This window comes from Ranitomeya imitator, chromosome 1 (genome assembly GCF_032444005.1).
Source record: "Ranitomeya imitator isolate aRanImi1 chromosome 1, aRanImi1.pri, whole genome shotgun sequence".
NCBI classification, from domain to species: Eukaryota; Metazoa; Chordata; class Amphibia; order Anura; family Dendrobatidae; genus Ranitomeya; species Ranitomeya imitator.
The window spans coordinates 850,345,509-850,369,097 of NC_091282.1; the positions used below are offsets into that span (position 1 = coordinate 850,345,509).

General features: G+C 41.5%; 1 protein-coding gene and 1 long non-coding RNA gene across 3 annotated transcripts in view; one reads left to right on the top strand and one right to left on the bottom strand.

Annotated features, from left to right (window-relative positions):
* The window catches only part of LOC138651341 (uncharacterized), a 960,960-nt gene that overhangs the window by 478,536 nt on the left and 458,835 nt on the right, over nt 1-23,589 (bottom strand). The window lies entirely within an intron of this gene.
* LOC138651329 (neurturin-like) overlaps nt 1-23,589 on the top strand; it is a 428,957-nt gene that overhangs the window by 202,332 nt on the left and 203,036 nt on the right. The window contains exon 2 of one of the 2 annotated variants that reach the window (XM_069741445.1): nt 8,469-8,553. The exons of the other annotated variant lie outside the window; for it this stretch is intronic. The gene's annotated coding sequence lies outside the window, so the exon portion shown is untranslated. The remainder of the gene's footprint in view (nt 1-8,468; nt 8,554-23,589) is intronic. 2 annotated transcript variants of the gene reach the window in all.

A 23,589-nucleotide genomic window follows, 5' to 3' on the forward strand; every position in this document is an offset into this window, starting at 1 on the left:
GCCTTACACATTTTCTAATTTTTTTGTCTCTGGAAAGCAAGTTTCCTTGATAATTGAAAATACTTTTTTTAATGATTTCACACAAAGCAGATTAAACTGAATGGATGACAATAGTCAATGTTTCCACCCCAAAAAGAATGTGATCACCTGCAGAAGCTATTTACTGTATTTAGCATCAGACTGCAAAAAATGAAAGTCCTGCTTAGAGGCTGTATTAACCCCTTCATGACCCAGCCTATTTTGACCTTAATGACCTGGCCGATTTTTGCAATTTTGACCAGTGTCCTTTTAGGAGGTAATAACTCGGGAACGCTTCAACGGATCCTAGCGGTTCTGAGCTTGTTTTTTCGTGACATATTGGGCTTCATGTTAGTGGTAAATTTAGGTCAATAGATTCTGCGTTTATTTGTGATAAAAATGGAAATTTGGCTAAAATTTTGAAAATTTCGCAATTTTCACATTTTGAATTTTTATTCTGTTAAACCAGAGAGTTATGTGACACAACATAGTTAATAAATAACATTTCCCACATGTCTACTTTACATCAGCACAATTTTGGAAACAAAATTTTTTTTGCTAGGAAGTTATAAGGGTTAAAATTTGACCAGCAATTTCTCATTTTTACAACGAAATTTACAAAACCATTTTTTTTAGCGACCACCTCACATTTGAAGTCAGTTTGAGGGGTCTATATGGGTGAAAATACCCAAAAGTGACACCATTCTAAAAACTGCACCCCTCAAGGTGCTCAAAACCACATTCAAGAAGTTTATTAACCCTTCAGGTGCTTCACAGCAGCAGCAGAAGCAACATGGAAGGAAAAATGAACATTTAACTTTTTAGTCACAAAAATGATCTTTTAGCAACAATTTTTTTATTTTCCCAATGGTAAAAGGAGAAACTGAACCACGAAAGTTGTTGTCCAATTTGTCCTGAGTACGCTGATACCTCATATGTGGGGGTAAACCACTGTTTGGGTGCACGGCATGGCTTGGAAGGGAAGGAGCGCCATTTGACTTTTTGAATGAAAAATTGGCTCCACTCTTTAGCGGACACCATGTCACGTTTGGAGAGCCCCCGTGTGCCTAAAAATTGGAGCTCCCCCACAAGTGACCCCATTTTGGAAACTAGACGCCCCAAGGAACTTATCTAGATGCATAGTGAGCACTTTAAACCCCCAGGTGCTTCACAAATTGATCCGTAAAAATGAAAAAGTACTTTTTTTCACAAAAAAATTATTTTAGCCTCAATTTTTTCATTTTCACATAGGCAACAGGATAAAATGGATCCTAAAATTTGTTGGGCAATTTCTCCTGAGTACACCGATACCTTAGATGTGGGGGTAAACCACTGTTTGGGCACATGGTAAGGCTCGGAAGGGAAGGAGCGCCATTTGACTTTTTGAATGAAAAATTATCTCCATCGTTAGCGGACACCATGTCGCGTTTGGAGAGCCCCTGTGTGCCTAAACATTGGAGCTCCCCCACAAGTGACCCCATTTTGGAAACTGGACCCCCCAAGGAACTTATCTAGATGCCTAGTGAGCACTTTAAACCCTCAGGTGCTTCACAAATTGATCCGTAAAAATGAAAAAATACTTTTTTTCACAAAAAAAAATTTTTCGCCTCAATTTTTTCATTTTCACATGGGCAATAGGATAAAATGGATCCTAAAATTTGTTGGGCAATTTCTCCCGAGTACGCCGATACCTCATATGTGGGGGTAAACCACTGTTTGGGCACACGGCAGGGCTCGGAAGGGAAGGCGCGCCATTTGACTTTTTGAATGGAAAATTAGCTCCAATTGTTAGCGGACACCATGTCGCGTTTGGAGAGCCCCTGTGTGCCTAAACATTGGAGCTCCCCCACAAGTGACCCCATTTTGGAAACTAGACCCCCAAAGAACTTATCTAAATGTATATTGAGCACTTTAAACCCCCAGGTGCTTCACAGAAGTTTATAACACAGAGCCATGAAAATAAAAAATAATTTTTCTTTCCTCCAAAATGATTTTTTAGCCTGGAATTTCCTATTTTGCAAAGGGTAATAGGAGAAATTGGACCCTATCAGTTTGAGGGGTCTATATGGGTGAAAATACCCAAAAGTGACACCATTCTAAAAACTGCACCCCTCAAGGTGCTCAAAACCACATTCAAGAAGTTTACTAACCCTTCAGGTGCTTCACAGCAGCAGCAGAAGCAACATGGAAGGAAAAAATGAACATTTAACTTTTTAGTCACAAAAATGATCTTTTAGCAACAATTTTTTTATTTTCCCAATGGTAAAAGGAGAAACTGAACCACGAAAGTTGTTGTCCAGTTTGTCCTGAGTACGCTGATACCCCATATGTGGGGGTAAACCACTGTTTGGGCGCACGGCAGGGCTCGGAAGGGAAGGCACGCCATTTGGCTTTTAAAATGGAAAATTAGCTCCAATCATTAGGGGACACCATGTCACGTTTGGAGAGCCCCTGTGTGCCTAAACATTGGAGATCCCCCACAAATGACCCCATTTTGGAAACTAGACCCCCAAAGGAACTAATCTAGATGTGTGGTGAGCACTTTGAACCCCCAACTGCTTTACAAAGTTTATAACGCAGAGCAGTGAAAATAAAAAAAAAATTTCTTTCTCAAAAATGATTTTTTAAGCCCGCAATTTTTTATTTTTCCAAGGGTAACAGGAGAAATTTGACCCCAAAAGTTGTTGTCCAGTTTCTCCTGAGTATGGTGATGCCCCATATGTGGGGGTAAACTACTGTTTGGGCACATGCCGGGGCTCGGAAGTGAAGTAGTGATGTTTTGAAATGCAGACTTTGATGGAATGCTCTGCGGGCGTCACATTGCGTTTGCAGAGCTCCTGATGTGGCTAAACAGTAGAAACCCCCCACAAGTGACCCCATTTTGGAAACTAGACCCCGAAAGGAACTTATCTAGATATGTGGTGAGCACTTTGAACCACCAAGTGCTTCACAGAAGTTTATAACGCAGAGCCGTGAAAATAATAAATACGTTTTCTTTCCTCAAAAATAATTTTTTAGCCCAGAATTTTTTATTTTCCCAAGGGTTACAGGAGAAATTGGACCCAAAAGGTTGTTGTCCAGTTTCTCCTGAGTACGCTGATACCCCATGTTTGGGGGTAAACCACTGTTTGGGCACACGTCGGGGCTCAGAAGGGAAGTAGTGACTTTTGAAATGCAGACTTTGATGGAATGCTCTGCGGGCGTCACGTTGCGTTTGCAGAGCCCCTGGTGTGCCTAAACAGTAGAAACCCTCCACAAGTGACCCCATTTTGGAAACTAGACCCCCCAAGGAACTTATCTAGATATGTGGTGAGAACTTTGAACCCCCAAGTGCTTCACAGACGTTTACAACGCAGAGCCGTGAAAATAAAAAATCATTTTTCTTTCCTCAAAAATTAGCAATTTTTTATTTTCACAAGGGTAACAGGAGAAATTGGACCCCAGTAATTGTTGCGCAGTTTGTCCTGAGTACACTGATACCCCATATGTGGGGGTAAACCACTGTTTGGGCACACGTCGGGGCTCGGAAGTGAGGGATCACCATTTGACTTTTTGAATACAAGATTGGCTGGAATCAATGGTGGCGCCATGTTGCGTTTGGAGAACCCTGATGTGCCTAAACAGTGGAAACCCCTCAATTCTACCTCCAACACTAACCCCAACACACCCCTAACCCTAATCCCAACTGTAGCCATAACCCTAATCACAACCCTAACCACAACCCTAATTCCAACCCTAACCCTAAGGCTATGTGCCCACGTTGCGGATTCGTGTGAGATTTCTCCGCACCATTTTTGAAAAACCCGCGGGTAAAAGGCACTGCGTTTTACCTGCGGATTTACCGCGGATTTCCAGTGTTTTTTGTGCGGATTTCACCTGCGGATTCCTATTGAGGAACAGGTGTAGAACGCTGCGGAGTCCGCACAAAGAATTAACATGCTGCAGAAAATACAACGCAGAGTTTCCGCGCGGTATTTTCCACACCACGGGCACAGCGGATTTGGTTTTCCATAGGTTTACGTGGTACTGTAAACGTGATGGAACACTGCTGCGAATCCGCAGCGGCCAATCCGCTGCGGATCCGCAGCCAAATCCGCACCGTGTGCACATAGCCTAATTCTAAAGGTATGTGCACACGCTGCGGAAAACGCTGCGGATCCGCAGCAGTTTCCCATGAGTTTACAGTTCAATGTAAACCTATGGGAAACAAAAATCGCTGTACACATGCTGCAGAAAAACTGCACGGAAACGCAGCGGTTTAGATTCCGCAGCATGTCACTTCTTTCTGCGGATTCCGCAGCGGTTTTACAACTGCTCCAATAGAAAACCGCAGTTGTAAAACCGCAGTGAAATGCGCAGAAAAACCATGGTAAATCCACCATAAATCCGCAGCAGTTTAGCACTGCGGATTTATCAAATCCGCTGCGGAAAAATCCGCAGAGGACCAGAATACATGTGCACATATCGAAACCCTAACCCTAACCCTAGTTCTAACCCCAACCTTAGTGGAAAAAAAAAAATCTTTATTTTATTATTGTCCCTATCTATGGGGGTGACAAAGGGGGGGGGGGGGGGTCATTTACTATTTTTTTTTATATTGATCACTGTGATAGGTTATATCTCAGTGATCAAAATGCACTTTGGAACGCATGTGCCCGCCATTTTGGAAGACGGCGGCGCCCATGGAGAAGACGGACTGACCCCGGGAGGATCGGTAAGCATGATGAGGTGGGGGGAGCACGGGGGGTGGATCGGAGCTCAGGGGGTGGATCGGAGCACGGGGGTGGATCGGAGCACGGGGGTGGATCGGAGCATGGGGGGTGGATTGGAGCACGGGGGTGGATCGGAGCACGGGGGGTGGATCAGAGCGGGGGGGTGGATCGGAGTGCAGGGGGGTTGGATCGGAGCACGGGGGTGGGGGTGGGATTGGAGCATGGGGGAGCGGACAAGAGCGCGGGGGGAGCGGACAGGAGGACGGAGGGGAGCGGAGCACTTTGTACAGGACAGATCATTGGCTTGGGGGGGCGATCGGTGGGGTGGGGGGGGCACACTAGTGTTTCCAGCCATGGCCGATGATATTGCAGCATCGGCCATGGCTAGATTGTAATATTTCACCAGTTATAATAGATGAAATATTACAAATCGCTCTGATTGGCAGTTTCACTTTCAACAGCCAATCAGAGCGATCGTAGCCACGGGGGGTGAAGCCACCCCCCCTGGGCTAAAGTACCACTCCCCCTGTCCCTGCAGATCGGGTGAAATTGGAGTTAACCCTTTCACCGGATCTGCAGGGACGTGATCTTTCCATGACGCCACATAGGCGTCATGGGTCGGATTGGCACCGACTTTCATGACGCCTACGTGGCGTCATGGGTCGGGAAGGGGTTAAGCCACTCTCCCTGCTTCAGCAGATGTCACTAGGCTAAATTCAGAAAGTATCGCATAGAAACAGCAAAACACAAGATTAGGAGGACTTTTAGTATGATGGGTCAGCAAAATATCACCACTAGAGGACTCTTATAACTAAAACTGTTCACAGAGGCCTGGACAACTACTCTCTCTCTCTCCAAACGTGGTGGTGCTGGTCCTTTTATAACCTCTGATGATGTAATGCAGCCAGCCAATCACAGTAATGCCACTACATGCTGGCTACAGCATTACAGTGACTGGCAGGCATTCCCCCATGTTTTTTGGCTGTGTAACAAGTACCAAACGTGCAGGGGTGGGGATTCAAGCATTAAATCCGAGCAACATCCAATGCTCGGTGACTGCCGAGAACATCCGAGGACCCAGATACTCGAGTAATATCTGAGTATCACTGACTAAGTTCGCTCGTTACTATGCATCTGCTTAATGGTAGATTAATTGAGCATACATGATTGGTGCTGGGGGATGGTATCTTGGCTTTAGGGGTGTCGCCCATCATTTACATCCCCACTGACCTAATATCATCTAGTAAATAGTTGACAAATGTTTTTTTCTGCAATATCCCTTTAAGTCTTGTAAGGGGCTGGTTGACAAGAGCTGTGTAAGAACCACAAAATGAACATGCAAAATAAAGACAAAATTACTTTCTTCAGAAATTACCAACTCCATTTAAGAAATTGTCCAGCAAGAGTACTTTGCCTTTAATGGTGGTCTTCTGGGTGTAGTGGGCCAATATGACAATTATATTATTTCATAATGCAATTGATAGGTATTCCATTTAAAAAGTGTTTTTTGCAGGTGGTGAATGTTATGTGTACTCATCTCTATTTAGATTGTGAGCCCCATCGGGGACAGTGATGATAATGTGTGCAAACTGTAAAGCGCTGCGGAATATGTTAGCGCTATATAAAAATAAAGATTATTATTACTATTATTGTGGGTGTTCTGTTACTTAGTGAACGTTGAGTGCTCAGGTCATAGGTCACAAGTGCAAAAGTAATGTAGCGCCAGACAATATATACTGTTTTGTGAAGCAAGTATAGTCACAGAACTAGACCTGCAGGTCCTCAGGACAAGCATGCTGCTGATATAGAAGGAAGAGTTTTGTGTGAGTTGTTAGTCTGTAGCCAAGTTGTAAGTCTTGTCTTGAGTTAATGCAATGAGATGATCCATGACTGCACATACAACTAGAAACCATTTGATCTCACTGGGTTGTTCCGGTTTAGCACCTATGTCATAGACCTGTGTTGGACTGTTGATTAATTTGGCCTGCTAGGACAAGCATTATGAAGAAGAGCTAGCTCTAAGCATAGTCATAGCTCTCAGATTCAGCAGGACTGTCCCAATTTGAGAGGTCAGGGATTTGTCCTGACTTCTAATACTCACTTTTCTCTCCATGTGATGTCATCTCTCTTGGCGTCTTTCTCTTCATTATTTCACAGCTCCTCCTTGAGGACAGGGCTGCATCTCTGCCCTGCACACACTTACATTATTTAAACAAACATATGTCCTCTTCTAATGTGATCTGGTCTCCCCTGGAATCAAATCCACAACCTCTATCTTTGCAGGCAGCAGCTAAAACAATGAGCCATAGCCTGCACTGATGAATGTAGGAGAATTTTGCATAGTTGAGGCTACATTGGAGGCAGTGAACTCGAAAGCAAATTATACTGGTAAATAGAAATACATTGCTACATGCAGTGTATCTCTATGTCCCTGTAATCTAGAGGTGAAGAAATGTTAGATCTTTTTGTTCCTGTAAAACTGCTAAAAAATAATGTGAGTCTCTCTAGGAAACAAACCCTCAACCTCTATCATTGCAAGCAGCTGCAAAAGCTGTGAGCCTCACTCTGCATTGACAAAAATGGGAGGATTTTGTATATTTGAACCTGCAATGCAGACTCTGAACCCACAGACTGATTATACTGGTACATAGAGATACATTGTACAAAGCAGCGTTTTTCTATGTCACTGTGTTTTATAGGGAAAAAAAGGAAAAACAATAAAAACAATTACCGTAATGTCATTTTAAATGAGCGTTTTGAAAATATAACAAATCAGCAAATAACAGACATATTTGGTGTCCCTGTAATTGTAACGACCCGCACAACACAGCGATCAGATTATTTATAGTGATCAGTAAATGGCGTTTAAAATAATGTGATTGATTTTTTTTCTCTATTTAAAGGGACACTGTCACCTGAATTTGGAGGGAACAATCTTCAGCCATGGAGGCGGAGTTTTGGGGTTTTTGATTCACCCTTTCCTTACCCGCTGGCTGCATGCTGGCTGCAATATTGGATTGAAGTTCATTCTCTGTCCTCCATAGTACACGCCTGCGCTAGGCAAGATTGCCTTGTGCAGGCATGTACTACGGAGGACAGAGAATGAACTTCAATCCAATATTGCAGCCAGCATGCAGCCAGCGGGTAAGGAAAGGGTGAATCAAAAACCCCAAAACCCCGCCTCCATGGCTGAAGAATGTTCCCTCCAAATTCAGGTGACAGTGTCCCTTTAAACCATAAAAAATGTTATAAAACTGTAACACTGAGGACAGCGTGAATGCTGCATTTTTTCTACTGTTTTTTTTCTGCACATTTTCTGCAGGTGTCCAGTCCACACAACACAACTCAATAACAATATTCTTTGATGATTGTGTGTTTGCTGCTCTTCTTTTATGCATTTTCACCTTATTTGATGCATTCTTGGTGCAGATGCTAACCATGTTTTTAATGATTTTTTTTTTTATTAAAAAAATCGCTTAAAAATGAGGCTTCACATCAGCCCCAAAAATGCATTAAATAAGGGTAAAAAGGCATAAAAAATGCAATAATCAGACAAGATTGTAATTGCGTAATTTGGTGCGGACACCTACAAAAATCAAAAGGCGCATTATTTATGCAACGTGTGAACACGGCTTTACAGACAACAAAAGGCCAGATGTCATATAGTGAAACTTACATAAAAATTAGAAAGTTCTGGCTAGTATGACTATGAATAAATGAACAAAAATAAATTCACAGGTCCCAACTGGAGATGATCAAGAAGCACAGATGACGTCACGCCAGCCCTGGCTGTTCAAAAGCCACGCCCTGGATACACCAGAAGGTAAGCGATTCGAGGGCCTCCCATCCAGCTGCCATGTACCACTTGCCTGAACGTTGGACTGGAGTTCTATGAATCTATCTGCTCATCCCTAGTCCCAACCATCCTGGATATAGTGGGACAGTTCCGTATTTGGGTCAATACCCTGCAGTCTCGGGCATCTGCTGATTGTCCCTCAATGCTGCTGCCCTTCTGACATTTCTTCCTATCAGGGTACAAGAAATGGAAAATGGGTGTGGCTAGGGGTGCTGTCAAAATTTGCAGCTACGCGTGCCACATGATATGTCACCCTTTCTGTTCTCCAAAAGTTGGGAAGTATGCATAGTAAATGCAGGCATTCCCTAAATAAAGTTGGCCTTTATGAAAGTCATACGTAATCCTACAAAAATTCAGTTTGGCAACCCCTCTTATACATCGTTTATATATGGTTTGAGTAGTCATCATGTGATCGCTCATCTGCGGTCTGCATACGTACAATCAATTAGCTTCTATTCCTAATTCTCTTAATATTCAGTGCAAAGCTGAAGCCCCTGCTTAAACCCTTTACATCCTAAGGCTGTTTGCACATTAATTACTAGGCCAATCTTTACAATTCTGACCACTGTCACTTTATGAAGTAATAACTCTGGAACGCGTCAACGGATCTCGCTGATTCTGAAAATGTTTTTTCCATGACATATTGTACTTCATGATAATGGTAAAATTTATTTGAAATTACTTTTGATTATTTGTGAAAGAATGGAAATTTAGCAATTTTCTAAATTTTATTTTTTATGCCTTTAAATCAGAGAGCTATATCACAGAAAATAGTTAATAAATACATGTTATCATTACATCAGCAGAAATTTTGAAACATATTTTTTTTGTTAGGAAGTTATAAGGGTTAAAGGTTGACCGGCGATTTCTCATTTTTCCAACAAAATTTACAAAATCGTATTTTTAGGGACCTCATCACATTTGAAGTGACTTTGAGGAGCCTATATGACACAAAATATCCAAAAGTGACAGTATTCTAAAAACTGCACCCCTCAAAACCACATTCAAGAAGTTTAACCCTTCAGGAGCTTCACAGGAATTTTTGGAATGTGGAAGCAAAAAATTAACACTTAAATTAACATAACTAAAACTAAATTTTGGTGATAAAAATGTTATTATATTTTCACTGCCCAATGGTACAAAATTCCATTGGGCAGTGAAAAAATAATAACATTTTTATCACCAAAATTTAGTTTTAGCCCCAGGTACCGGAATTTGTCCCATAATTTCTGCCGAATGTGGAAATACCCCATATGTGGCTGTACAGTATTGCTTAGCTATATGGCGAGACTCAGGAGGGATGGAGTGCTATTTTCCTCATGGAGTGCAGATTTTGCTTGTATAATTTGCAGACTCCATATTCAGACCCCTTGAGTGATAGAAGAGCAGAATCCCCCTTCAATTGACCGCATTTGTAAAATCATACCCCTTTGGGAATTTATTTACAGGTATAGTGACAATTTTGACTCCATGGTTGTTTTCCACAAACAAACAGCAGTGGATTTTGCTGAGTGAAAATTGCAGACTGCCATTTTGGTGCCAGTATGTTCGAGTCCCCAGTATGTGATAGTGCCCAGCTCATGATTCTGGAGATGTGCATCTGTAAATTAGGCGGGCTGTCATTGCTACAGAAATGCCAAATATGTGGATGCTAAATGTGGCTTAGGTACACTGTGGTGATGAGAAGGAAGAAGAGAATTTGGATTTGGGAGTGCAGAATTTGCTATAATTCTTATGGGGGCTGAAAAGCTGTAGTGCTTTTCCAGAGTCTTTGTACTGCCAGTAATGTGGAAGCCTCCTATATTTCTGCTAACAGATGATGGACCTGATTGGGACTTGCTTCGTTTGTGGATTGATTTGAAGCTTTTTTAGGAAACATTTTACATAACATTTAGGGTCAAGTTTAACCGGCGCTCTACACTTACATTGGGGTTTACATCTAAATCTTCAAGTGACATGATTTAGATGAGACCCCAGAGGGATCCGTTCACTATAATGAGGCAGCAGAGTTACTCTGGACTCCATCTAGCCTCTGTTCAGTGATGTCCTTTTTTTCTGAGGTGCACAAAACTGTGGTCAACTGCACTTTGATACACACCTAAAAAGATGGATCATAGACAGCCACACTGTATCCAAATTGACTTCATCTGCCTCATGAATTTTCTGCTGGAGTTTCCGTTGGAATCACTTTTTTTTTCAGAGATTTACATGAAAACCGTGGTATAAGCATTCAGCACATTGCTCAGGATAAATGTGCGCCGAGCCTTACTGTAATCTTTGGGAAGCAGAATGAACAAACCAACAGAAGGAGAAAAATTGGTTTTATTTAGCTTTTTACGCCGCTCCTTGTGCGGTTTCAGTGATTAGACAATTTTATACTTTGGGACAGTGCGATTACAGCGATACTGTATTTATACTGTATTTTTATGTTTGGCTGCTGTCACACACTGAAATAAAAACTATTTTATAGAAGCAATAATTATTTTTGCATCACTTTATTCTGAGATCTATAACTTTTTAATTTTTACGGTGACTGAGCTGTGTGGCAGCTTGTTTATTTGTGGGTCAAGATGACGTTTTCATTATTATGTTGATTGGTCTTTTTGATCATGTATTATTCCACTTTTTTCGACGGTATGACGATAAAGAATAGTTTTTTTGCTTTGTTATTTTTTCCATGTTCACTGAAGGGGTTAACTAGTGGGATAGTTTTATAGGAAGGGTAATTCTGGACACAGCAATGCTAAATATTTGTACTTTTGTTTTTTTTGTTTGTTTGTTTTTTACAATTTTTCTTTTTTTTTCTTTATTTTGTGATTTAAAAAAAAAATACAATTACATTTTTATTAACTTTTTAAAACTTTTTTATATTGTCCCAGGAAAGAACATCAACTCTATTATGGCAGATCGCTGATCTGATACTCTGTAATCTTCTGCACTGCATGGCATTAGATCAGAATCTGACATGCAGGGAGGAGGCATGTCAGCTTGTTCTCTCAGCATCGCTGGGTCACCCCATGGCCATCTTGGGGTCTGGGGTCGACACAATATGAACGCATTGCGTTAATGAAAAAAATATCTGCCCTATGTTGTGACCCTGAATAAATAGTTGCCCCTCGTCACTCTACTCCCTATATAAAATATGACCCAAAATGCTGTTTTGTTTTTTGAAGATTTAGACTAAAATCTAAAGGAGAGTGCTTGGTGTAGAGCACAGGCTAAATGTGAACCTAGGCTTATTCCAATTTTGGGGAGGCAGAATGAGCAAATAAAGAGCAGTTTAGGAACAAATTTTATTTTGTCTTTTGCACCATTCACCATGTAAAATTCATCAGACAATTTTATTATTCAGGTCACACCAGATTTATATAACTTTTTGTGTTTTACTATTTTTACAATTTAAAAATGCTTTTTTTTTTCAAAAACATTTTTTTTTCCATTGACATAATTTGAAAGCTATATTATTACTATTTTTTGCCAGAGTTGTATGAGGCTCCTTTTTATATGGAATTAATTGGAATTTTTACTGCTACCATTTTGGGATAAATTATATTTTTCTTTGGCTTTCTTTTCTGATTTTTAGGAGGCAGAGTTAACATAAAATGGTAATTTTATACAGTACATCGCCATATTCTGATATGCTATACCTTTTTAATTCTCTGCTAGTAGAGCTAAGTTAAGGCTTGTTTGTTGCAAGATAAGCTGATGTTTTCAGCATTACCATTTTTCTTTACATAAGACTTTTGATCACATCATATTTCTTATGGTGGTTTCATTGTATCTCTGAAATAGTCATGTCGCAATGCATTACATTTGTTAGAGACGTCTGTTATAACCTACTTGTGGAGTTTTGGAGTAGCCCCTTGACCACCTGCCCCTAAAGTCACCAGAGTCACCCAGTGCTCAGTCATTGAGATGTAACTCATCGAGATGTAATGCCCCTGCCCATGTTTGCTCATTCAGGTGTCAGTGGTCAAATGCACCCTTGCAGGTATAGATTTTTTTAGAGAACGGGTGATGTCTGCGACATACTGGTGTAATGCAGGTTCAGCTTTCTTAGAGAAGTAATGGCGACTGGGCAACTGGTACTCGGGGACTGCGATGCCATCTACTTTCAGAAACCATCTGTATCCTCCAGCTAGAAAAGCATCATTTCTGTGACCAACAGATTGGAGATGGTGAAGTTCAAGCTCATAGCTTTGGGGTGTGAACAGGACATACTGCTGGACTGTGAGTGAGGCGCAGGCGGAGATGTTATGTTAGATTGAGAAAGATGTGTTGTGCTTGGTGAAACAAAAACAGCCGGCATGTCCACTTCCACAACAGCTTATGGGCTCTCTTTCACCCCGACTGTAGGGGGTAAACAAGTTGAGTTTCTGTGGCTGGAGACTTGTGTGAGAACACTTAACATGGTGAAGGAGGAGTAAGAAGCAGCAGATGTGGTTGATGGGATGTCGGTGGTTGGAAGGCTCACTAGCCTGCATTTTTGCACAGTGAAATTCACAGACTAAGGCTTGTTTATCACACAAGTGACGATTTCTGCATGTAGCAGTCAAATTATTGCAATTTTGCCTCTACTGAGTGTTTTTTAGAATTTGGCAGAAAACAGAAGTTGGGTCATCCTTTGTAATCTCAAAAAATGCCCAAACTAGGCTACCCCTGCAAACTGCAGACTCGCGACCATTGCTAGGCACAACCACAGTTGTGGCTGAGGATGCAGTGCTTGTCATGGTTGCATCACTCCATGTCTGTGCAGAAAGCTGAATCTTAATCTCCTTGTCTTCCTCCTCCACCTCTTCTGCTGAGCTACTAAGCTTTGTGCCTCTGGTTTTACACCAAGTGAGATCTACAACCTCATCATTATCCTCTCTGTTCTCCCACTCCTCACCCTGAGAGTTACCCTCCTCCTCACCCTGCCTTGACAGCACAGTACAATTTGTGTGCGCCTCTAGTATTTGAGTATCATCAGTATTACCTCCACTGGTGACTAGGGTTTGGATTCTGCTCAGACCCTACTTTGTCCAGCTCCGGATTCAACAGGAAAAAATTTTGGACATCGGTGCAGATGCTTTCCTCCTCTTGATTCTGTGACTCTTTGTAGCAGACCACTGATACCCATGGAATGGAATGTGTGAACAGTTCTGCAGAATGGCCCATCTGTGGTTCCACACAGTCAGTTGGGTGATTGGAAATTTGTGACAAGGGGGAAGCAAGGGTAATTGAGGTGCCACCTCTGAGGATTGTACTGTGTGTGATGTTAAGATGTAGGAAGAGGAGGACAGGCTGCTTGATGCAGTGCTTGCCATCCACTGGAGCACATGCTATTTCTGACCCTCATGTACAAGGCTTACCACTGTGTGGCTGCCAAAGAAAGGGAGTCGAGTAGCCCGTTCAGTAACAGATGTTCTCAGTTCTCTTTGGATAGGACAAGATGGTGTTTGTTCAGTTGAGTTTTCATTAACATTATCACTTAACCCACATACATGTCAAACACTAAGCTTATTTCCCCTTCCACCATGAGCTTGCTTTTTCCCACTCGTGCAGTAAGTACCCTTTCCCTCATTTAACCTGCTGTTTCACAACCTCAGGCCCACATTTGTCAGTCACCTGTCCCTAAACGAACAACACTCTTAGACCTAACAATTTAGATTTGCAAATGGGACCTGCTGACTCCTGAATGCAACACAATTTTATCCCAAACTATTTGGATTAGCAAATGGGGCCTCCTGACTGCAACATAGTTGTAGCCCAAATGATTTGGAATAGCAAATAGGTCCTCCTGGCTGAACTCCAATATTAGGCCTAACGATTTTGATTAGCAAATGTGGCCTTGTGATTCCTCACCCTAAATACAATTTTATCCCAAACTATTTAAATTAGCAAATAGAGCCACCAGACTGAACCCCAATAATAGGCCTAACAATGTTGATTAGCAAATGAGGCTTCTTGATTCCTCACTGCAACACAGTTTTATCCCAAATGATTTTGATTAGCAAATAGGGCCTACTGGCTGGACCTCAGTATTAGGTCTAATGATTCCTCACTGCAACAGTTTTAGCCAAAACGATTTGGATTAGCAAATGGGGCCTCCTGACTGCAACACAGTTTTAGCACAATCTAGTCCAATGCTGGAAGATTGATTTCAGACAGGATAGGATCCTATCTAACTTAATGACAAATTCACTTGCAGCAGCAGGAGAAGCCTCTCTGTGCTGTTACACTGAGAAAATGGCTTCAGCAAAACAAGATGTCCGCTTTTTATATGGAAAGGGACATGTGACTTCGGCAGCCAATCACAGAAGACCTTGTGTCATTAATAACATCCCCCTGCTCATCATAAAGCAGCACTATCCTAGACAAAGTCAAAACAGAAACATTGGTAGACATGCGATCATTTACCAATGTTTGACCGAATATGCTACGTTTGTGCCGAATTTGAGATTGGCAAACATTTTCCCAAAAAGTTTACTCATCTCTAGTTGCAAAGACAACAAGGGAGCCAGTGACGTGAATGAGAAAGCACCATTGCAATTCATATACTTGCGGTCATGCAGTGCGCGCAATGTGAGGATTCACAAGTCTGCAGTCACATAGCGTGCCGTGTAGCAGACAACTCCTTTAAAGAGAATCTGTCAGTAGGATCAGCCTTCTTAAGTAGAGATGAGCGAACCCGAACTGTAAAGTTCAGGGTTCGTACTGGGCACCTAGTGTCTGGGGCTGAACTCCGAACATGGACTTATCCCGGAAGTCCATTATACTTTTTGTGTTCGGAGCCGGCGCACCACATGACCCGGCCTGTCTAAATACCAGATCACAAGTGCCGCTGCCATTCTGTTCTGATTAATGTAGGCGTGAGCAGGTTGCGGGATGCAGTGACGGACAGGAGGCAGAGCAAGGGTAAACAAGTTTAATAACAGGGGAATACTCTACGCAGGGAGGTAAAGGGCTAAACATGGAATTAAACAGATCAAATGACAAAAGATACCGTGAATTGAAGAACAATGGTTCAGATAACAGCAGTTCTGATGAAAGTCAGTGGTTCCTAAGTCCATGAAGTGAATAGCACCGACAACGGTTGGCGCAGTGTCTTTTCCAATGAGGTCCTGTGGGCAACAATGCCCCGTCTTCTGGCGACAGCGGTCGGTCTCCGGTACCTTCCTCTATCCCTTGTCCACATGCTGCAGTGGCTGACAAGGGTGTGGGCCACAGTCCTGTATGAGCCCAACCTGGCTCTGCAAACATACACTGGCAAAGTCAGGGTCTCCTGTGAGCAGGAAAGAATGTGCTGGTAAGGTGGGTTACACAAGTCTATCCATCACTCAGTTCTCTTTTGCAGCACGTGCACTGTACGCACAGTCATGAAGCACACGGCACCTCGATCTCTGTCAGCTACTGGGCGCGCTGCACTTTTCTCCCTGCTGTGTGCTTCCTGTTCCTGCCAAGACTGAATCGCTGACAACCACTGGCACACTGCTTCTCCGGCAGTGTACTGAATCCCATCTCTCTCTGGAAGTGCGCACACAGTACTCACTTGCCCAGATCGTTCAACACCTCACTCCGTGGTGACTAGTGGACACCCTGCAAGTCTCTCCTCACAGTCTCTGTCAGCAGTGGTGGTGGCAGTGCTTGGGCACGGATGATCTGGGACTGCAGCACTCACTGTATTCCAAGGACACCAGCATGTAATGGAGCCTGTGCGGCATGGGGAGAGGATGGTTTGGAAGGGAGAGTGTCTTGCTGTGTGGGCACGTCTAGGCACAGCGCGCGGAGAGAAAACCTCAAGGGAAGAAAAAGTGGTTTCTGGCTCCAGTTAAGCATAGTTCATTTATTGAAAATTTATAAAATGACACGGAGGAGAGCGTGAAGGGGTAGATTGGCAATGCAATTTCGGAAAACGGACACCTGAGTTGCGTCTGAAACGAGTTGCATTGTCCGTCTACCCCTTCACCCTCTCCTCCATGTATGTGTTACTTTAAAGAATTACAATAAATGAACAGTTTTAATTTGTAGCTGGAAACCACTTTTTTTCCCTTGCTTGTTCCTCCATTTGGTCTGGTCAGAAAAATTTCCCTTGCTCCTCGACATCAAAACGCAACAGATGACCTGGCTTCTCCGCCAAACTATTCTGAGAGAAAACACTCCTTGCATGAAGAGGGTGAGGTAAATGGCCTCCAGAGGACACCATAGGGTGAGACTGTGGGTGTCTATGTGGCGCTTCTGTCAGACTTTTCATACATTCCTTTACCGGTTCATAATTTTACAGCAATCTCCAAAATTTGTTTTGATCCTTCACAAACTTTTTTGATCTGTCACAAATGTTGTCCTTTTTGGGGGATTCTAAGTTTTTTTAAGTCATTTACCTATCCAAATTTGCTTTCAGGGCACGTGTCCAGCTTTTTCCCCCATTTACCTTTGTTTTGCAGACCCCTAGCCCTTACTATGACCATTTTACAGCCATTTTAAAGCTCCGAAGTTCGTGTCGCCATTGACTTCTATTGGGTTCTTGGTCATGTTCGAATACTGAACTGAACTTTTAACTATTAACTAATTCTGACCCCCCAAAAAACCCACAAAAACAGTGTTGGCTACCTTCTCCGCCTCCTCTTCCACTTACATGGCCACATCCACCTCCACGTTCTCCTCCACTTGGACCTCCGCCTCCTGGATCAAGATTATTATTTTTTATTCTATGTTATGTTAAGTGATTTTCCTATCCACAATTGCAACTGTCAGGTTGCAACTGATACCATGATATTGGCAATCTGATGTCTTATTCCAGAGTAATCCACATTTTTCTTAATATGTAAATAAATTGTTAATTTCTGTGGGTCACACATAAATCTCACTGAAAATCCTCCTTCATACATTATTTTAAATGAAAGAGGGCATTACTAGTTTAAGATATGTACTGACTGACAGTTTGTTCTCCTGATCTACATCTCTCACACTGGTAATGTTCCCTTTCATTTAAAATAATTTAATTTTCAGGGAGATCTGAATCAGGACCATAGATCTAAACAACTAATTTACATATGATCATTTTATTCAGCTTACTATGACAAACATGCCCATATAGGCTTAGGAGGATTGATCCACCTGACAGATTCCCTTTAACTAGCTTTAGTCTAACATTCAGTTAAACATCACACAGTATATCATTAACATACTGATTATCTCATGCTACTCACAATTTATTCATTTCACTTGTTTCATATATCATATATATTTATGCTGGATCACATGACTTCATAAATTGGAGAGCGACCTCTGTCTTTTCATTGAGCTATGTTCTTCATAAATCAAGCCATGTGTCAAGCCACAAAGGCATGTCAGGCAAGAGTGATTAGAAGTAGGAAACAAGCCTGTTCTCTTTTACTCCATCTGTTGAGATCACTGTCAATCCATATACCAGAAACAGGATATTCTTATTCAGTAACTGATAGCCCTGTTTCTGTTAAAACAGTGGAGATGTACCAGCCATTAACATCATCCTCTTCCTTAGTCTTCACCATAAAGCCAGATTTATAATAAAGTTGCAGATGTGCAGACTAATGGAAAGCAGACTGAAGAGTATTACCTACTTTAATTTTTAGTCTTTGAAGAGAACTGAAAAACGGGCACTGTTGGTAAATCTTGATAACTGGATTTTATCGAAACTACATTAAGGGACTGTGGCCCACATCATTTCTTACTCCACACCAAGTCACAAATTCACAAATTGTGATTTTCACTTTTTTCTTCTGTTCAACTGTAAAGTGACACAGGACAGTAGTTGTGGGTGAGATTCTTGTCTTCCATGCCCCAGCGCACTACATGAAAATGGAGGTCCTGGTTGGGTGTGTGGACTTTGTCTACAGGTTTACTACGCCCTTGCAGGCCACATGATGCCGGTGATTTCATCTGGCCAGGACCAGATGTTGATAATTTCAATAAGGAGCTGTCTTTCATTAAACAATAGCTTGGTGGGAATTATACACAACAGATAGTGGGTGCATAAATTCATGAATGTTTCATCTAAATTTTCTCTATCCTTCCTTAGTTAGACCTCTGTCTTCACCATTGTCCAATATGGCACTTCAGGAACTTCTCTCATGCCCAACAACGGTACTACAGTCAGTGATAGTCCTGTACTTTAACCTTTGGTTCCACGCCCTTTTCGCCTTAGAGTAGCTACTTGTCAACTATGGTCATTACTCAGCTTTTCTACTGACCAACACCTCAGAAATACCATCTGGGGCACTCTCTTCGCCTTATGTTCCCTGCACTGATCCTTCACGTTACCTCCTGGACTTGCAAACTCTGGCCCGTCCTGCTAGGCCTCCTGCCTCAGATCCCATCTCCGGAGAATCACTTACTCTATCTCTTTATCTGCTGCCTATGTCTCCTCTCACTTCATCTAAAAATCTTAATTGTAAATCCATTAAAGCACCACTTTTGCATTTTTTATTTCACCGCCAGAGTAGCATCATTAATGCTTGTGCTCTACTCCTAGTAATGAACTTATCGGCTGCCGTCTTCTTCTGTTCTCAGTGCCGCTTTGGTCGGTCTTCTGCAGGTTGTGACCTGCCACATTACTCCAGTGTTTACTGGTCGAGCCAGAGATTACTGGCCAATGTAAGTCTGTGAGAGCCAGAATGAGTCCAGAACGAGGCTGTCATAGACTTGCATTGAGAGCTTGTGACCGATACCTCTGACTTCCAGTCAGTCAGAAGCTACGGACACAATATGGCAGAACGGGGGCAATGTAGGTGCTGGGAACAGCAGAAGATGGTGGCTTGTAACTATATTACTAGGGTCAAGAAACATACATTAGTGATACCACTCCTGCAGGAAAATAATAGAAATGCCGGAGTGGTGGTTTAAAGTATAGAAGGTACAGAAAAGATATTTCTGACACGTTTTGAGTTGATCCAACTCTTAATCGACTTGAAAAGCATCAGAAAACTTTGCTATACCTTATATAGTTTAATGCATTTACATTAAATGTTATTATATTTACCACCCTACATCTCCTCTCTGGTCTCAGTCTACCACCCTACCCGTGCCCTCCGCTCCGCTGATGACCTCAGGTTAGCATCCTCAATAATCAGAACCTCCCACTCCCGTCTCCAAGACTTTACACGTGCTGCGCCGATTCTTTGGAATGCACTACCTAGGATAATACGATTAATCCCCAATCCCCACAGTTTTAAGCGTGCCCTAAAAACTCATTTGTTCAGACTGGCCTACCGCCTCAATGCATTAACCTAACGATCCCTGTGTGGCCTATATTAAAAAAAAAAAAAAAAAAAATTAACTGGTTCATGCAGCTTTACATGAACACCCAAGCCTTACACTATGGCTGGTCCGAATAACTATAGCAATTGTTACCATCCACCTCTCGTGTCTCCCCTTTTCCTCATAGTTTGTAAGCTTACGAGCAGGGCCCTCACTCCTCTTGATATCTGTTTTGAACTGTATTTCTGTTATGCTGTAATGTCTATTGTATGTACAAGTCCCCTCTATAATTTGTAAAGCGCTGCGGAATATGTTGGCGCTATATAAATAAAAATTATTATTATTATTATTATTATTATTATATTTTAAACTTCAAACTAACATTGAATTTTCTAAAGCGAAGTGTTCACAAATATTTGTAGTGAAACGACCACCTCAAAGCCAGATCTCAATAACTTCAGAATTTGAAAATCATCTATTTTCCCTGCCCTGATATTGTACAGTATGTTTATCTTTCTATCTTTCTTAATGATTTCCACAGAATACTGACCCTTTTGACACATCCTTGTCTGGATTTTACATCCCACCTCCCGAGATCCTTCCTCCCTATATCTGGCAAAGTATCTGAAAGTAACCCATGCATTGCTATTTCAAACAACACTTTGTTTCAAACTTAATTTTTTACATTGTCTTAATTTCGGCATGTCGAATGGAGGTGAGCAATTATAGGTGTGCAGATCTTACTGGGTGTCATGTTTTGGGTTGTCTATTCTGGTTAATATTGTTCAGTATAAAGGTAAAAACAAATGCTTGCAATTTAAAGGAATTACTACATAAGCAGATGACACACTGCTGACTTGTACTCTGGTACATCTGCATTATGTGTTCGTTTGATATTTATGGGATGCAATAAAAACAAAATTGATATATTTTTTCAAAGAAAGTTCTTGAGTTCCCCCAAAACGAGTAGCAGTTAGAAAATAATTTTCTGACCAGGAGTAAATTGACTGTTTCATGTTAGGGAACATTAATTTGACAGAATATACATATCATATATTGTAAAGGAAGTTAATATTGCACAGAATGTTAAATGGACATTTATGAAACTTATATATAGATCAATACGACAAGCCAAAGAGTGGCCCTTGGCATATTGCCAGCCAATCTTGTATGCACCTGCCCCATTCCCGGGCTAATTTGATCAGGATTTTTTAGTTTTTTGTTGTTTTTCATTGAGAAATGCACTGATCCAGTGCCAATATGTGCTGGAACAGTAGAGAACTATTTTGGAACACAGAAGGCTTCTCATTTACATCCCGCTCAATGTGATATCGTCCCCATCTACTAATTTTACCAGTCAGGAGCCACCACTTAATTCCCTGCCAGTATGATGAACAGTTAAAAGGAACATAATGGTGGCCTGGCTGATAGGTCAATTCTACAGGCACGTCAACAAACCAACCAATGCACGGATGTAAGATCCTAAAGGCACTTTAAATCCTGTTTTCCGTGATAAATGGTGTATACTTTTTGGAAATTACTCTAGTGCACGTTTTTAGATCTCTGCTCTGTATATTTTGACCCAGCTATCTCCTTGCCCATTCTCATTACTTATAACTGGATGCCCTTACTTGTTTGGCTATGGGATTGACCGACTTCTCTTTGCCTTTTTATTATGATTAAGGTCTGGGACTCCGACTTGGCTCAACCTTACTATGTATGTGGATCCCATTTTGTCTTTGTCCTTGACTCTATGACCACTGGCCATAAAGGGTGAAAATCACTTAGCCACTGGAGCATCGGCTAGCATTAAGCCAGAGATTGGCTCATTAACGCTCCGTCTGGCGCACCCCTGGTAGTCCCGAGTTCATGCGCCTGACAGGCACAGGTTATAAAACCCCCTATAATATCTAATTATCTCAATTTCAGGACTCTAAAAGTAAAAAGTGACCTTCATAGGGATGTATTAAAAGAGAGTACACAAACTCAGATGCTAAAAAACATTTTATAACCATAAACATATGAAAACAAAAAGTACCAAATTTCTCAACTACCACCAAATAGCCTCCCGTTTTCATGATATAACTGTCACTAAACATTAAAATTAGGAAAAAAAAAGTAAGCAGAAGAATCACAGTTACGCTTAGGGAAACAAGGCTGGCAGATCATATTTGCATAACATAGGCAGACCGCTTCAACAGTGGAGGTGCATCTACTTCTTTTGGGAAGTGGGAAGCGAAGTGGGAAAGGAAGTGATTTTTGTCAATCATCCTTGGGATGAAATCTTTCCAGCAGGACTTGCAGGCTTGAGGGGATTCCACTTGTCTTCAGACTTCTTCGGCACAGCTCTCCACTTACCAGTTCATTAGCCAATGTTTTCAAATAAATTTTTCTACGCCGTGGTTCCAGTTAACTGGGGAGGCTTAGGGCAATTTTTTAGATAACACTAGGCAGTGTAGGTTGGTATGGCAATGAATGTGGTATGGAATCCATATGCCTTCTTTTGAATAGATTAATGGGGCAAAGAGTATCTTATAGGACGCGAGTTCAATTCACAATTAATCATTGATGTATTGGTGTCCTCTATACCACACTGTCTAGTGCGAGTTTTAGCGTTTTCCTTGATTAGTTTAATAAAGTACTAATTTTTTTAGGTCTTTAGTTAGGGTTATTTGCCTTAGGCAATCTGCTACTTAGTGTTGTTACCCTATGCTCGCTTAGGACAGCAAGTTTTTGTATGTGTATTTAGAGTACGTTTTATGGCGCAATGTGCCTTAGAGGCCACCCTCTTTTTTCTAAGAAAACCCTACTTATTTCCACAAACTTTGCATTATTCATTCATGATATAAGCTAAATAAACAATTGTGATGAATACAAAGAGAAAATACTAACCTTCAAATGTGAGACTAATTCAGGTGCAGTGAGCCTGAGAAGCCACAAAGGTAAGATCTGCTCTCCAGAAGGTCTGCTGTAACACTGTGAGATCAGGTTTCAAAGAGCATATAAAGACAGGAAATAACTGCGGGAAGTTTTTCTGATAATTTGGAGAGGAGAGAGAAATGAGGCTAATTGAACTGTGCCTGTCAGATCAGCTGCTCCTTATGGAGGTTTAATAGCATTGACCAGAAAGTTCCCCAACCATAACGTTTACGTAATCATCTGCAACTTTCTACAATGTCTCTGCAGGCTTTTAGGAAGTGAAATGTAAGTGGCCAAAAGGCAAATGTATACATCAGATGTCTGCATAAATCATGATGGTCATCCTATAAAATACCAATAGTGAAAACATTTGAAAAGTTAAAAGCATTTTTTATTTTTGATCGGTCACCAAACATTACTTACAGTACATAAATAATTTATATCTTAACCCATATAGAACATATGAATGTATGTGCACCTGCAACCTCATACATGTGAGAACGAGGTTCCATAGGTCACTGTAATGACATTACTGCAGTCATTGCTCCTGAGATATGACCAGGACAAAGCTCCATAGTCACTCTTGGTCATGTCTCACAGGCGATGACGTTCTTAAAACGAAACTTCGAAGGTTGCAGTAGAGAATTACGTCAGAGCGGCAGGGATTCTTTTTTAATAACAAATGGGTGAAGCAGGGAATGAGTTGGGGAGTCATTATTCAAATAAACTTTTTTTTTGCTTGTATGTCTTTTTATTTTTAAATATGGGGTTAGTAATGAGGGTGTTTGATAGACACAACTACATTACTAACCACTGGGCTTGATGCCAACTGACATTACATAGCTAACATCAACCCCAAAAACTATT